Raw genomic sequence first — 16,604 nt, forward strand, 5'->3', positions numbered from 1 at the left:
AAAGCATAGTCCTTGATGCAGACAGAAACAGTGATTTGCCTGCAGCTTTTCCCTGGGAAGAACAACAAACTCGTGACCATGGACAGATCTATTTGGCTATTAATGGCCACACCCTACCCAATAATGGCAGAATGCTAACAGTGTTGAGCCATATCCTAAGGCCCTCATTCATTTTTAACTCTGGCAAACTGTCAGGAAGTTGATCAAAGGTAGCAATTGAAGGACTTAGCCTGCTGCAGCCTATAAACACACATCCACCACTGGTCTCTCGGAGGAGATTTGGCCAGATGGATTTGGGCAGTTGCAAATTAGAGTCTTGCTGGTTTGATTTCCATAATGAGAATCTCACTGAATTTCCCAGAGATACAAATTATTTGCAAAAGGCAACCTAGTCAAGGCTCTGAGTGTCCACCTGACTCATTTTTCACATCTAAAAAGTCTTTCTCCTTGATCCAACCAAGCTTTCAGCAAACACTTCTGTACACAGCTGAGTTTGGCAATCAGTGCCAGGAGTGCAGCTACTCCAGACACGATCATGGCATAGTGTGATGTGCTTGTCTTGGATAGCAATACAAATCCCCAGCTACCAACGTTTTCCCCCAGCTTCCAGCATTTTCCCTGCTGGTTGCCTGTTTTCCAGCCCCTGTACATGTGTATCACTGCTCCTTGACTGGAGAAGACAACTTTGGATGGATTTCTGCAGCTGGTTATTCTCATGGGAACTCTCCAGAGAGTTCCTGGGTCTAGGTGGATTCCATGAGAGGACAAACAGACCCTATAGTCCTTTGGCTACAGATCACTTTGCAGCTGTGCTGGGTATGATTTGTCAATAAACACTGACCTGCTTACTTTTTTTTCCATGCCATTTCTTCAAGCACAATACCTGCAGGTAGTTTGCCTTTGTCTCAAGTTTACTCCTGGTGAAGTTGAACATGCAGGAGGTCTCCAACATTTCTAAAGTGCTGTGTACAAGTCCAGTCATCTCCCTGTGCAATGGTGTGCTCAGTCTCTGAAAAGGGGAACTGAGCAGCTACCTTCAGCTGCCCTCCCTTCTCCTTGGTTTGACCCTTTAGACTACTGTGAACATGAGAGATGTTGGAGGATTCTAAACCACCCCTGATCATGACACTTACCCAGTTTTCCTTCTTAGAGAACCATAGAATTGTTTCAGGTGTAAAAGACCTCTAAGATCATCAAGTCCTACTGTCAATCTAAGACTACCATGTTCCAAACTACCATGTCCACACGTGTCTTGAACACCTCCACAGACAGTGACTCTGCCACCTCCCTGGACAGCCTGTTCCAATGTCTGACCACTCTTTCAAGAAAGATATTTTTCTTTCACTTTCTTTTCTTTCCTCTTTCCAGCTTAAACCTCCTCTTGCACAATTTCAGGCCATTTTCTCTTGGTTCTATCACCTGATGCTAGAGAGAAAAGACCAAATCTCACCTGGCTCCAACATCCTGTCAGGTAGCTGTAGAGAGCAATGAGGTCTCCCCTGACCCTCCTCTTCTCCAGACCAAACAACCCCAGTTCCCTCAGCTGCTCCTCACCCAACCTGTTCTTCAGACCTTCCACCAGCTCACAAATATCCCTTGAAGTTTCTAAACAGCCTCCCATGGACTAGGCCCTTGGGTACAACACCAAGTCTACTCCCAGCAAGGCCATGTTTCTGGCCTCTGTTAATTTGGAACTTGGAATCCTCTGGTCGTTTCCAAACTTTAGGGCTCCAGCTAGGGCGTGCAAAGTGCTTGAGCCATGCCAAGAAGCCAACTCAAATAATTTCCTTTGGAAGAGTTACTTGTATTAAATTGGGTGCCCTGCTGCAAAGGTTTCAGTGGCAGAGGTGAGCAGCAGAGGGGAAGCCGAGTGCCCTTCAGGTGAGCAATAGATGTGATTATGCTGGCACAGGAGCTACCTGGGGCTGGGCAGCAATCAGCACAGGATGTCATCTTCCCTAAACTTGAGAAACGGTTGCAAGGACCTGCTGCAACCCTCTCAGAAAGGCTTGGTCCTGGACCTGGAGCGTGCAGCTGCCTAGGCACACAGCTCATTAGGGAGCTATGTGTAAGGCAAACAAACCCCACTCCAAGGGCCGGTTTATCTCCTGCTGCAGAATGCCACATGCCCGCAGATCAAAGCTGGTGGGAACAGATGCTGTTAGCAGGGCAGCAGCTGCACTCAGATCCTGTCCACACCCTTCCTGTTTGCAGTGGCCTACCCAGGGGCTATTATGTTCCCAACAGGGCGATGACTGCCCCTCCTTCCCACCCCGGGGAGGGTGTACTGGTGCTCGCCTCGCTGTCTGCCTTTGGGTTCTCATTGTTTCCTTGGGAAGGTGCAGATAGTGGGCTAGACACTCCTTGGCTGGTGCTCTGATAAGGGTCTGGAAATTGTTCTCCTGTGTTACTCAGAAGCCTGCTTGAAAGAAGGAATTCTACCCGAAATAACAAACCTGACCTCCAGGGTCATTATTTGCTTTTAGGGAAGGAGCTTGTGCCTGTCCAAACTGGGGAGACACTGGGTCAGATGGCCAGATTCTGTTTTCTGCTGCATTTGAGAAAGGTGGCATTAAGGTTAGTGATGTTACTGTGCTCTCCTCCAAGTGCTCTGGAGACCAGATCCAGCTCTGCATGCAAGGAAATCTCTACATCCTCTCTGTCCTGCAGTTCCACCTGTTGTCTATGTCATCTGCATCAAGTTTGGCTTAACCAAAGTAACCCTAACCTTAGATAATTGTCTTTCTGGTTGTGGTGTAGGAAGAGCTGCACCCAGTGTAAAAGATGGTGGCTTGGAAGGCAGACATTCATCAGGAGGATGTGGATGAGAAGGAAGCATGTTCCTTTTCAGCCTGGTTGTTTAACAGCCTTTGCTTTGGTTAGCCTGTCAGTTTATGATCAATTCAACCTGGAAAACACAGTGGACTTCACTCCAACTTGCACTCCTGAAAATCAGGAACAGTTGGCACAGGCATCAGAGAGGCTAATCAGTAGACTTTCGATTTTTAAATGCCTTCTGATCTGGATCTGTAACCAAGACAGAAGCCCTTCAGGCAGCTTTGGTCTGGCAATGCCAAGAGGCAACACAAGCAATTCCTCGCCCTGCTTCCAGTGTGAAGCTTAGTTTGGAAGAGTCACCATCTTCAAAAGACCATATTTTTGCATACACTGCTGGCAGATACAGTTCGTGGTTTGCTCACAAATTCAGCAGCAAAGCCAACACAACTGGATACAAACTGAGGTCATTTCTCTCGCCCAGCACAAATACGATGTCATATCCAAATTCTAGGTTGCCCATGAGCTTAGCTTCTTGGCAAGTCTTTGCTTGCTGTCTTACTGTCTCAGATAAGTGAAAAACAACAGCGAGAAGAATGATGGCAAAATTGTCAATTGCACTCCCTCACATCAAAGAATTCCACAGGATGCTTGCCAAACAGTTTCTTCTTGGATAACAGAGAGCATATCTGTGTAGTATTGGTGTTACCTACCTCAGATTCGAAGCTTGGGAGTCAAAGTGTGGCTTGTGGCAATCAATCTCTCAAATAATAAATGTGCTTTCCACTACACCTGCGAAATCATACCCTGGCTGCAGTGGCAGCAGTCATGGAGCCTTTTCTGGTTCAAGCCTGGTTTCTCCCCTCCCTGCCATCAGCAGCTGCTGATAAACTGATAGTGCATCTTCAGACCATTGCAGGGCAGATGCTTCTGAAATAAGCTTGCAGTGGAGGGAGGCTTCTCAGACCAGGTACATGGGGTTTAGCAGCCAGGTTTACCACATGTTCCTCATAGCACAGAGAAAAGTCACAACAACTAGAGGACTTTTTTCCCAGACTGCCAAAATGAACAAATGAAGGTTGAGCAATAGGTCCTGGCAGTTTTCAAGGCCAGATCAGATGCAGCTTTGAGAAACCTGATCTAGTGGAAGATGTCCCTGCCCATGGTAGGGGGATTGGAACAAGATGATCTTTAAGATTGCTTCCAACCCAACCATTCTATGATTCCCAGCCAGTGTGAGTGACAGGACAAAATAATGATAAGAATATAGTGGGCTGCTAAAGTATGCTTTGTATTTTCACAGTATCACAGTATTATTAGGATTGGAAGAGACCTCACAGATCATCAAGTCCAACCCTTTACCACAGAGCTCAAGGCTAGACCATGGCACCAAGTGCCACGTCCAATCCTGCCTTGAACTGCCCCAGGGACGGCGACTCCACCACCTCCCCAGGATGTCCTCAAGAGGAGAGAAGAGATGGATAGGAACTTGTCTTTCAAAACACTGATTTGCAAATCAACTTGTTCAGAGGTACAGTAGAAAGTGGCACACACTTGTGCACCCTGAAGACTACACTGGACCAAAGGGCACCTATCCTGTAATACACTTGTCCAGCTTCCCCTGCAAGTTCTGGTCCTTGACCACTTCTCAAGAGAGAATATTGGATCACATGAAGAGCTTTTGCCATTTCAAATGTCCCCAACAGATTTGCATTCTACTTTTCACACTTCATTTTCTACCCTTACAACCCACCAGCAAAGCCTCTAGGCAATGGCTTTTAATGGAGTGTCATATGCTGCCCTCCTTGGCTGGACCTGGGGACATCAAAATGTGCTGAGATCTGGGAACATGCACCCAGTCAAGAACATTTGGACTTTCTGAAAGGCCACTCCTTGGTGCAGTTTAGCCATGCCACTTAGCAGCTCTCTCAAGGAGTTCCTGGTCACAGCTCACAGATGGCTTGTTCCCAACAGGCAGCCTGCCCATGGCCACTCCACTTCAGAGGTTAAGGGAGTTCAGTGGCTGTGGATGTGTCTCCAGCTTTGGAGCCAGAGAATAGGTTTTAGCACTGTTTAGTTTACTGATATACATGCAGCAAATGGCTTAAAAACAACTTCCCTTGAAATAATACTGCAAAGGGAAACTCCCTGCCCACAACTCCTAGATCAGGTCTTCTCCTTCCTGCATGTTTTCTCTCTACTTGTTATTTTCCCTGGCAGCTTATTTGTTTTCCCAGTTCCACTTACCTATCTGGCAGCTTGTGTGAGTCCAAGTGTCCTTTCCCATTTCCTCTGTCTCTGATTGTTCCTCTCTCATCTTCATATTTACACCACATTTGTGGAAGCAGCTTTCCTTTGTCATCGTTGCATCCAGGATGTGCTGACTGCAGCCAGGCAAGTGGGAGCAGGGAGGAAGAAGCAGCTCTGCTTAGAGTGTTTCTTGTTTGGTGCTTGTTTGGTCCTTGGTGCTTGTTTGGTACTTCTTTGGTCCTTGGTGCTTGTTTGGTACTTCTTTGGTCCTTGGTGCTTGTTTGGTTTTCAGTGCTGATCTCTCTTCTGTGCAGGGACTGTTCCACGCTGCAGCCATGGTCTTGAGGTAGCACAAACATAGTTTTCTCCTAGGGGAAGAAGAAAAGGCCAAGAGATTTGGTGTTTTGCAGTGATTGAAATAAGGGGGAAATATTTATAGTGGCAAGATAGTTGCACATTTATAGCAGTAAATTGTGTTGAATACAGAAAGCAATTCTTTGTATGTTGTTGGGGCTGGCAGGACCATCCAAGTTATGCTGGCTTTCTGTGCAGTCCTGACCACAGGACCTCAGCTGTATCTCAGAGCTGAGTTCCTACTTTTAAAAGGTAAAATTTTGGTGACAGTATGAAAACGTGGTAGATTTTAATGGGTACAGCCTCTGATCTCTGCTGTCAGGATTTGTTTCTTCACTCAGAGTCTCTGTGAGGCCAGAAGTTGGTCTCTGTCCTGCCTTGCAGTTTACTGCCCTGCATGGCATCAATGGGATAGTGCAAAACATGCCCCAGATACATAGAAGAAGCTGCCAGGATGGGATGCCCAGCTCCACATGCTTTGAGTCCCTTCTCACTGTGGGCCAAGTCCTCAGTCATTTTTGTCTGAGTGGTCAGAGTAAGAGTATCATCTAAGCAAAAGGACCATGAGATGTGATGCAGCAGCAGCTGCAGTGTGCTTGTTTGATTTTTCTTGGAGGAGAAGTCCTACGGAAGGACTTCTGGCTCTCTGGAGGAAGACAAAAGCTTTGCAGCCCTAACTCGGGCTCTAACAGCTTGAACTGGACAAGATGTTGTTATGATCTGGTGCTACCCTTACCAACCCTGCTCAGCAGGGACTGGTGTGCAAGAGATCCACATCTTTTTATTTGACAGTCTATAACAGAGCCCCTTAATCCTTACCAACGTACAAAACTGAAGAAGTTTAATCTTGTTTTCATGGCTGTGCTGGGACCAATGTCTCTTAGATTTCCTAAGAGGCACAGGTAATTAGCCCAGAGGTTTCTGCTGAAGAGTTTGGTAGAGAAAGTGACCGTGTGTAGCAAGAATAAAAGTATTTCTGTCTCAGGAACTGGTGTGCAGAAACTCCAAGATCAAGCTGATGTTTGAAGAAAGCTCTGGGATATTCCTGGATGAAACAGCAAGGAAAATGAGCTATGAGGCTGTCCTCAGGAGGATACTGCAGGATGGTCCCAGAACTCACCTTCTGCTTATCTGGAGTCTTGACCCCAGCCTGCACCATCTGATCCACATGCCTACTACTGCTGGAGAATAATCTCCTCCAGCAGGAATTTGCCTGTGCCTCATGCACCCATCTAGAGGCCACTTACAAACAGGATTACAGGACTAACACTTCAGCACTCACAAGTGGGAAACCTGAGAGCAGGTCATGGTCTCCATCACAGGCGAGGTGTAACAGAGTCAAGTGGGAGGTCAAGCAGAACTAGCTGGGTGAGGTACAGCATATTTCATGACTCTTCCCAGCCACTGAGACAAAAAGTGCTGCCAGTGTAAAAGGATCACCAGAAGCAGCTATAGTAGCTTACTGATTAATTATTTAATCAAATCTAAGTCGTTTGAGCTTTCATAGAATCATAGAATCAACCAGGTTGAAAGAGACCTCCAAGAGCATCCACTCCAACCTATCCCCTGGCCTTATCCAGTCAACCAGACCATGGCACCAAGTGCCTCAGCCAGGCTTTGCTTGAACACCTTCAGGGACAGTGACTCCACCACCTCCCTGGGCAGCCCATTCCAATGCCAATCACTCTCTCTGACAACAACTTCCTCCTAACACCCAGCCTAGACCTGCCCTGGCACAACTTGAGACTCTGTCCCCTTGTTCTATTGCTGGTTGCCTGGGAGAAGAGACCAACCCCACCTGGCCACAATGTCCCTTCAGGTAGTTGTAGACAGCAATGAGGTCTGCCCTGAGCCTCCTCTTCTCCAGGCTAAACAACCCCAGCTCCCTCAGCCTCTCCTCGTAGGGTTTGTGCTCCAGGCCCCTCCCCAGCCTTGCTGCCCTTCTCTGGACACCTTCCAGCACCTCAACATCTCTCTTGAATTGAGGAGCCCAGAACTGGACTGGCTTAGAGTGGAAGAGTGAAGATCATCTAGTCCAAACCCCCTGCAATGGGCAGGGACATCTTTGAGGCATCATGTTGTGCAAAGCTCCATTCAAATGGATTGTTAACACTTCTGGGAATGGGGCAGCCACAGGTTTCTGAACAACCTCTTCAATATCTCACTGTCATCAAAAGATCATAATTAACTTCTTCCTTATCTTTAGTCTGGACCTGCTCTCTTTCAGTGTAGAAGTGCTGCCCCTTATCCTGTTGCTGCAGAGCCTCTTCAAAAGCCTGCTCCCAGCTTTCCCACAGCCTGCTGAGACAAGCACTGACAGGTCTCAGATGAGGCTCCCCCAGGGCCTTCTCCTCTCCGTGCTGAACAACCCCAAGCCCAACTCTCTCAGGCCAGCCTTGTAGCAGAGGGGCTCCAGCCCTGGGGCCATTCTGTGCCCTGCCCTGGGCCCAGCCCAACAGGTCCTTGTCTTTGCTGTCAGAGGTCTCCAGAGCTGGGCCCAGCCTGGTAGCTGCTGCCCACACTGCTGCAGACACAGCCCAGGCCACAGCCGGGTTCTGGGTTCACTGAGGACCTGTGACAGTCGAGTCCTTCCCCACAGGGCTGCTCTCAGTGCCTTCCCTGCCCAGGCTGCACAGGGCTGCTCTCAGTGCCTTCCCTGCCCAGGCTGCACAGGGCTGCTCTCAGTGCCTTCCCTGCCCAGGCTGCACAGGGCTGCTCTCAGTGCCTTCCCTGCCCAGGCTGCACAGGGCTGCTCTCAGTGCCTTCCCTGCCCAGGCTGCACAGGGCTGCTCTCAGTGCCTTCCCTGCCCAGGCTGCACAGGGCTGCTCTCAGTGCCTTCCCTGCCCAGGCTGCACAGGGCTGCTCTCAGTGCCTTCCCTGCCCAGGCTGCACAGGGCTGCTCTCAGTGCCTTCACTGCCCAGGCTGCACAGGGCTGCTCTCAGTGCCTTCCCTCCCCAGGCTGCACAGGGCTGCTCTCAGTGCCTTCACTGCCCAGGCTGCACAGGGGTGGGATGGGACCCTGAGAGCCCCCAACATTCCATCTCCTGGGGGATGCCCGCTCAGCAGCAGCCAGACCTGCCTGCAGCAGCACAGATGACCATGGCACTGCTAACCCAGTCACACCTACTCTCTGGCCCTTGGGCCCTCCTGCTGCCCATGCTTCTGCAGCTATTCCTCTTCCTTCAGCTTTCCTGCACCACAGGTCCTCCTGCTGCCCATGCTTCTGCAGCTATTCCTCTTCCTTCAGCTTTCCTGCACCACAGGTAAGCACTGAGCCTCACCCTGGCAGCCAGCAATGCACCTTGAGGGAATTCACAGGGCACCCCACAGCAATTCTCCCTCCTGATCAGCCCTGCCATGCACCCTCCTGCGCCACCTTGTCACCACCTACAAGCACTCATGAGTCTCTCTTTCCACCTGAGCCCTGCCAACACCCTGGGCAGCAGCACCAGCCCTTCCCTGCAGCCCGGGCATTCCAGTGGGTATGGCATCCCACTCTGACCTGCCACCTCAGTGCTCCCACCTCCCTCCCAGCCCCACACCACCTCGGGCACCCAGGGCTCCCTTCTCTCTTCTGTCCACTCGGGCACCTCCACCACCTCTCCCCCTGGCAGTGCAGGATGTAGGCTCAGCAAGACCCAGTGACCAGGACTGCTGTCACTAGGGCAAGGCTTGCCCAGGAAATCTGATTTACAGATAATTTCACAGGCTCTTGGGGCAATCTCTCCTTTGTCCTCCCCAGTTCTTGACATCTCCCTGGCATGGATGTTGAAATGGAAGAGGCCTCAGACCTGTTCTCAACATCTCCCTGGCACAGATGGTGAGATGCAAGAGGCCTCAGACCTGTTCTCCACATCTCCCTGGCACAGATGGTGAGATGCAAGAGGCCTCAGACCTGTTCTCCACATCTCCCTGGCATGGATGGTGAGATGCAAGAGGCCTCAGACCTGTTCTCCACATCTCCCTGGCACAGATGGTGAGATGCAAGAGGCCTCAGACCTGTTCTCCACATCTCCCTGGCACAGATGGTGAGATGCAAGAGGCCTCAGTCCCTCTTCTCAACATCTCCCTGGCATGGATGGTGAGATGCAAGAGGCCTCAGACCTGTTCTCCACATCTCCCTGGCATAGATGGTGAGATGCAAGAGGCCAGCCTCCTAAGCAGTGCTGAGTCTGTGGGCACTAGTGCCACTGTTGCCCATCACAACACCAGCACTGCCAAGATGAAGCAGAAGCATCTCCAGAGAGCTGTGGCAGCAAAGTGACCACTGGCCCAGGACACTGAGTCCCAGAAACACATCAGCCTGAAGAAGCTCAGGACTGTCCCAGTGCCACAACCTGGCAGAAAGCACTAAGCAGCCTGTGCCAGGCCACGAGGATCAGATTCAGAGTGGGGTTTGGAGGAGGGTGGGATTCAGGCGGGCATGAGTGTGGCATTAGGGTATGTGTTTTGGAGGAGGGTGGGATTTGGGCGGGCATGAATGTGGCATTAGTGTATGTGTTTTGGAGGAGGGTGGGATTTGGGTGGGCATGAGTGTGGCATTAGGGTATGTGTTTTGGAGGAGGGTGGGATTTGGGAGGGCATGAGTGTGGCATTAGGGTATGTGTTTTGGAGGAGGGTGGGATTCGGGCGGGCATGAGTGTGGCATTAGGGTATGTGTTTTGGAGGAGGGTGGGATTTGGGAGGGCATGAGTGTGGCATTAGGGTATGTGTTTTGGAGGAGGGTGGGATTCGGGCGGGCATGAGTGTGGCATTAGGGTATGTGTTTTGGAGGAGGGTGGGATTTGGGTGGGCATGAATGTGGCATTAGGGTATGTGTTTTGGAGGAGGGTGGGATTCGGGTGGGCATGAGTGTGGCATTAGGGTATGTGTTTTGGAGGAGGGTGGGATTCGGGTGGGCATGAGTGTGGCATTAGGGTATGTGTTTTGGAGGAGGGTGGGATTTGGGAGGGCATGAGTGTGGCATTAGGGTATGTGTTTTGGAGGAGGGTGGGATTCGGGCGGGCATGAGTGTGGCATTAGGGTATGTGTTTTGGAGGAGGGTGGGATTCGGGTGGGCATGAGTGTGGCATTAGGGTATGTGTTTTGGAGGAGGGTGGGATTCGGGTGGGCATGAGTGTGGCATTAGGGTATGTGTTTTGGAGGAGGGTGGGATTCGGGTGGGCATGAGTGTGGCATTAGGGTATGTGTTTTGGAGGAGGGTGGGATTTGGGTGGGCATGAATGTGGCATTAGGGTATGTGTTTTGGAGGAGGGTGGGATTCGGGCGGGCATGAGTGTGGCATTAGGGTATGTGTTTTGGAGGAGGGTGGGATTCGGGTGGGCATGAGTGTGGCATTAGGGTATGTGTTTTGGAGGAGGGTGGGATTTGGGAGGGCATGAGTGTGGCATTAGGGTATGTGTTTTGGAGGAGGGTGGGATTCGGGTGGGCATGAGTGTGGCATTAGGGTATGTGTTTTGGAGGAGGGTGGGATTAGACCTGTTGAAGGGAAGGGAGGAGGGAAGGTGGGATTAGGGTGTTTCTGGGGAGGTGGGGAGAGGTTGCTGATGACTGTTTAGTTGATTCTACTTGCCATTAAATGGTACTTATCCACAACTTCCCTGCATCTGCATGGGATGGGAAGGGAGGCAGCAGAGAATGGCACCCAGAAGGTGCAAACCCATTGCTGAGTCCCAAGTCATGTGCACCAAAAGCCAAAGGACACCAAGCCAGATATAGTCTGTTTCTGTGATGGGCTTCTAGATTTTTACTACGGGTCAGTGTTTCCTAAGGCTTGTGCTGGGGCAGTTGTCTCCTCCAGCTTCCACTCTTGGCTATCTGGCAGCCAGCAAACAAGAGAATGAGAAAGGAGGACTTTCCTCCTATGAGAGCGTGGTTGGAACTGGATGAGCTTTGAGGTCCCTTCCAACCTAAACCATTCTATGATTCCATGATAAAAAACACAGACCAGATCTACTTCAAAGTTACCTGAACCCATCAGATACAAGACATAAACCCATCCATACGTAAGACTTCTCAGTTCCCTGTAGGTACTCCAAGAGTTGATAGGTAGTTTATGCAAATCCTAAACTGCTCTCAAATTAAAAGGCCTACTCAGGTTTTTTTGTGTGACTACTACAGGGTTAGACATACTCATTTTTTCTGTTGAGGAAAGGACTGGTGTAGGCTTTGGATGAGGCTTCTGGTCACAGGGTCACAGTATCACAGTATCATCAGGGTTGGAAGAGACCTCACAGATCATCAAGTCCAACCCTTTAGCACAGAGCTCAAGGCCAGACCATGGCACCAAGTGCCACATCCAGTCCTGCCTTCAACAGCTCCAGGGACGGCGACTCCACCACCTCCCCGGGCAGCCCATTCCAGTGTCCAATGACTCTCTCAGGGAAGAACTTTCTCCTCACCTCCAGCCTAAATCTCCCCTGGTGCAGCCTGAGGCTGTGTCCTCTTGTTCTGGTGCTGGCCACCTGAGAGAAGAGAGCAACCTCCTCCTGGCCACAACCTCCCCTCAGGTAGTTGTAGACAGCAATAAGCTCACCCCTGAGCCTGAGCCTCCTCTTCTCCAGGCTAACCAATCCCAGCTCCCTCAGCCTCTCCTCGTAGGGCTGTGCTCAAGGCCTCTCCCCAGCCTCGTCGCCCTTCTCTGGACACGCTCAAGCATCTCAATGTCCCTCCTAAACTGGGGGGCCCAGAACTGAACACAGCACTCAAGGTGTGGTCTGAGCAGTGCAGAGTACAGGGGCAGAATGACCTCCCTGCTCCTGCTGGCCACACCATTGCTGATGCAGGCCAGGATGCCACTGGCTCTCTTGGCCACCTGGGCACACTGCTGGCTCATGTTCAGGCGGGTATCAATCAGTACCCCCAGATCCCTCTGGTCAATAGAGCAGGTCTCACCAACACCAAACAGAGACTGGCACTATCCATCTTAACTATAAATAATTTCGGGGGCTTGAAAAGTTACTTCTTAGTGCTCCTCAACTTTTACTACAGTTATGTAGAAGAGATGGCAAAGACTTTAGTCTTTGGTCGCAGCATCTCACCTCTGTCTCCAAGTGAACTTTGTGGTTCCTTTCAACCTAAAGGATTCTGTGATTCTATTGCTATAGGGGTAGGTTGGACTGGATGATCTTGGAGGTCTCTTCCAACCTGGTTGATTCTATGATTCTATGATTCTGGAGTCATTAACTACTGCGGCGGGGGGGAGAGAGGAGCAGGCAGAGGCGGGAGGCTGCCATCAGAGCGCGCAAGCTTTGGGTTTCATCTGGTGACACACGGCTTTCTCAATGAGAGGGCTCTGAAGAAACTACCAGATATCAAAGCCATGTGTCTGCTTGTGGGTGCCACATTCTTTCAGATCACAGTGGCCGTCCTTCTGCACGAACGTTACAGAAGAGGCTCCCTTTCATCCCGCTCGAATGATGTGGCAACGTTGTGAAACGTGGGGTGGAAAGCGGGGGAGAGAAAGAAACCACCAGAGAGCTGGGAAGGGGCTGCAGAGACCCTGCTGCTGTCACTTTAAACAGGCACTGGGCCTTTGAAATCGTTTATCACAGAAGCCATAACATCTGCCACCATCCTGGGCTCATGCGAGGAGTGCGGCTCAGTAGCCATCTTAAAAAGGGTTGTTTTCAATTCCAGACACTTAATCAAGGACAGGCCAGGGCAGAATATGTGCTTTGAGCTGCTTTCCATCACCCTGCTTCAGAGCATGGCTTTTTCACAGCTGTGTGCTTTGAATTGAGAGTTTGCTTTGCTTTTCTTGCTTTGCTTTATTTATTTGCACTTTTTCCCTTTTTTCCCCCTCCTGCCTTTTCTAAATGTCTTTTTTTCCCCTTTTCTTCTTCTTTTTACCTTTTTTTCCTTCTTTTTACCTTTTTTCCTTCCTTTTACCTTTTTTCCCTTCCTTTTACCTTTTTTCCCTTCTTTTTACCTTTTTTCCTTCCTTTTACCTTTTTTCCCTTCTTTTTACCTTTTTTCCCTTCTTTTTACCTTTTTTCCTTCCTTTTACCTTTTTTCCCTTCTTTTTACCTTTTTTTCCTTCCTTTTACCTTTTTTCCCTTCCCTTTACCTTTTTTTCCTTCCTTTTACCTTTTTTTCCTTCTTTTTACCTTTTTTTCCTTCCTTTTACCTTTTTCCTTCTTTTTACCTTTTTTTCCTTCCTTTTACCTTTTTTCCCTTCTTTTTGCCTTTTTTCCTTCCTTTTACCTTTTTTCCCTTCTTTTTACCTTTTTTTTTTCCTTCCTTTTACCTTTTTTTTCCCTTCTTTTTACCTTTTTTCCTTTTTTTTTTCTTTTGTTCATTTTTTTCTTTTTGTTCTCTCTTTTCTTTTTCTCTTCAGGGCCTGCTGTTTCTCAAGAATAAATTGAAAGTAAGGCTGCAGATTCAAAGGAGCTAGTCGTCGTCATCATAGAATCATCATAGAATCAACCAGGTTGGAAGAGACCTCCAAGAGCATCCAGTCCAACCTAGCACCCAGCCCTAGGCAATCAATCAGACCATGGCACTAAGTGCCCCAGCCAGGCTTGGCTTCAACACCTCCAGGGATGGTGGCTCCACCACCTCCCTGGGCAGTCCATTCCAATGCCAATCACTCTCTCTGCCAGGAACTTCCTCCTAACATCCAGCCTAGACCTCCCCTGGCACAACTTGAGACTGTGTCCCCTTGTTCTGTTGCTGCTTGCCTGGCAGAAGAGCCCAACCCCACCTGGCTATGACCTCCCTTCAGGTAGTTGTAGACAGCAATGAGCTCTGCCCTGAGCCTCCTCTTCTCCAGGCTAAACATCCCCAGCTCCCTCAGCCTCTCCTAATGGAGTTTGTGCTCCAGGCCTCTCACCAGCTTTGTTGCCCTTCTCTGGACACCTTCCAGCACCTCAATATCTCTCCTGAATTGAGGCACCCAGAACTGGACACAGTACTCCAGGTGTGGCCTGACCAGAGCTGAGTACAGGGGCAGAATAGTCTGATAAGAGCCTGAGCATCCTGGGGCCAAAGGGGCAGCCCAGCCTACCGAGGCTCCAAGTAGCTCCTTCCTCTAGAAAGCATGGAGCTCAGCCCCAGCAAACTGCAGCTGAAGCCTTGCTGTCAGATAACCAGGCTATGCCTTGTGCTTAATTAAGCCATCTCCCATTTCACAGATGAAAGTCACTCAGATGATTTGTGGTCATAGAAGGAATAAGAGACCTCGTTACAAGTCTCCAGAGAGGCTACCAAAAAGGTAGTTATGTCCTTAATATATTGTCCTTACTAAACTACTCACATCTTTCTTCCAGACTTTTTTAGGAGGCGCTTGAGAAGGACAACGTGAAGACAGTATTTGTCTGTTTGCATTGCCTTTGATTCAGCCAGCTTTTATCACCATCACTGACATGCTGCAAACAAGCCTGAGGAAAAGATGAGCTCAGAAATGAGCCTCTCCAGACTGGCTGGGGATGGGCTGGACCTCCAGCTCTAATATTGTCTCCTAAACGTGGAAAGGAAAGCAAGTTGCTGATACAAGAATGAGTTGAAAGCTAAAGTAGTGCATTTCTTGGTCCATTCCCCCAAATAAGAGGGTTTGTGTAAGGCTGGGAAAACTCCAGAACAGCCTTTAAACATCTCTGAATTTGGTTCCTTCTGGTGAGTCTGAACCATCACTTCCAGGTGCCTCAGATTCCCTGGCTGACCGAGGTGCTTGCTCAGATGCTGGGGCTACACGTGTGCTGCTGCACCATTCCCACTCCTCAGTTCAGGTCTCTCTCAGCAGAGACCTGCTCCCCATCCCCTGTGCTTCCCAGGCTGAGCAAAATCAGGTGTATGCATGGGCCAGGAGCTGCACGCTTTAGACACTGGTTTTCAGGCTGAGCTGGTTTCTGAAGGATGGGGAAACTGGGACTTGGTCCTGGTGAGCCACTATGCACAGCTTGTGCTAATGAAAACCAGGAGGAGATGGTCTCAGATTTCAATGACTCCATGCTTTTAGACATGACAGCTTTCTTTTAAAACACACTGTGTACAAGGCAGTTTGTCTTTCCTGAAGATGCTTGGCAAAGCTGAATTCAGAAATGCAAAGAGAGGAGACCCCTTTGTACACCTGTAGTGAAATGAAGTAGCAATGGGCTTCTGAGTAACTTTTGCTACAGGTACCTGTGGCAGATACCTATTTGGACATCAACAAATGTGTTGCTCCACTGATGAGGAAGTATTTTCACTGTTCTGGCAGTGTTTTAATTAAAAGAAGTTCAAATGGGAAGAAGAAAAGAAGAGGAAATGAATAAAAAACTTATTAACAGCAAGGCCCTTGCAAGAGACAAATTCTGTGGCCATAGCATTGTACAAAGGAGATGAGATCATAGAATCCTAGAATCAGAGTGTGGTGAGACAGGAAGAGACCTCTGGAGATCACTGACTTCAACAACCTGTCCAGAGCAGGTTCACCTAGAGCTGGCTGCACAGCACTGCAATGTCCATCTGGGTTTTGAATGATTCCAGAGATGAGGACACCAGCACCTCTCTGGGCAGCCTGTTTCAGTACTCTGCCACCCCATGTTCAGATGGAATTTCCTATGTTCAGGTTTGTGCCCATTGGCCCTTGTCCTGTCACTGAGCACCAATGAGACGAAACTGCTCCCTCCTTGTTGCTGGGGTAGGACAAGGAGCAATGGATGGAAGCTGCAGCACAGGAGGTTCCACCTCAACACAAGAGGGAACTTCTTTACTGTAAGGGTCTCAGAGCACTGGCACAGGCTTCCCAGAGTGGTTGTGGAGTCTCCTTCTCTGGAGCCTTTCAAGGCCTGTCTGGATGCATTCTTCTGTAACCAGAGCTAGATTGTATGGTCCTGCTCTGACAGGGGAGGGTTGGACTCAATGATCTCCTTGGGTCTCTTCCAACCTCTAACATCCTGTGATCCTCTTGACCTCCACCCTTTAGATATCAGTAAGATCCCACCCCCACCAGTTTTCTCCAGGCTAAAAAGCCCCAAGCCCCTCAGCCTTACTCCAAAAGAGAGAAGTTCTAGTCCTCAAATCATCTTTGTAGCCCTTTACTGCAGCCTCTGCATTGAAAATAAAAGTGTCTGCTTGGTGAGCATGCTGCTGGCATGTGTTTGGGAGCAGCCTGCAGTTCTGTGTGGAAACCAAAGGCAGCCAAAGCAAGATACCTGCTGCTGCCTGAGCTGGGGCTTCCTAAGCCAAAGCTTGCTTTTCATTCTGTATTACACCCATCTTTTGAAGTGTTCTGTAAGCACG

The 16,604-nt window shown here is 49.5% G+C and overlaps 1 long non-coding RNA gene across 1 annotated transcript in view; it reads right to left on the reverse strand.

The window, feature by feature from the left end:
* The window catches only part of LOC135189673 (uncharacterized), a 170,347-nt gene that overhangs the window by 81,016 nt on the left and 72,727 nt on the right, over positions 1–16,604 (reverse strand). The window contains exon 2 of the long non-coding RNA XR_010308216.1: positions 5,023–5,393. This is a non-coding gene — a long non-coding RNA (uncharacterized LOC135189673). The remainder of the gene's footprint in view (positions 1–5,022; positions 5,394–16,604) is intronic.

This window comes from Pogoniulus pusillus, chromosome 33, assembly GCF_015220805.1.
Source record: "Pogoniulus pusillus isolate bPogPus1 chromosome 33, bPogPus1.pri, whole genome shotgun sequence".
Lineage (NCBI taxonomy): Eukaryota > Metazoa > Chordata > Aves > Piciformes > Lybiidae > Pogoniulus > Pogoniulus pusillus.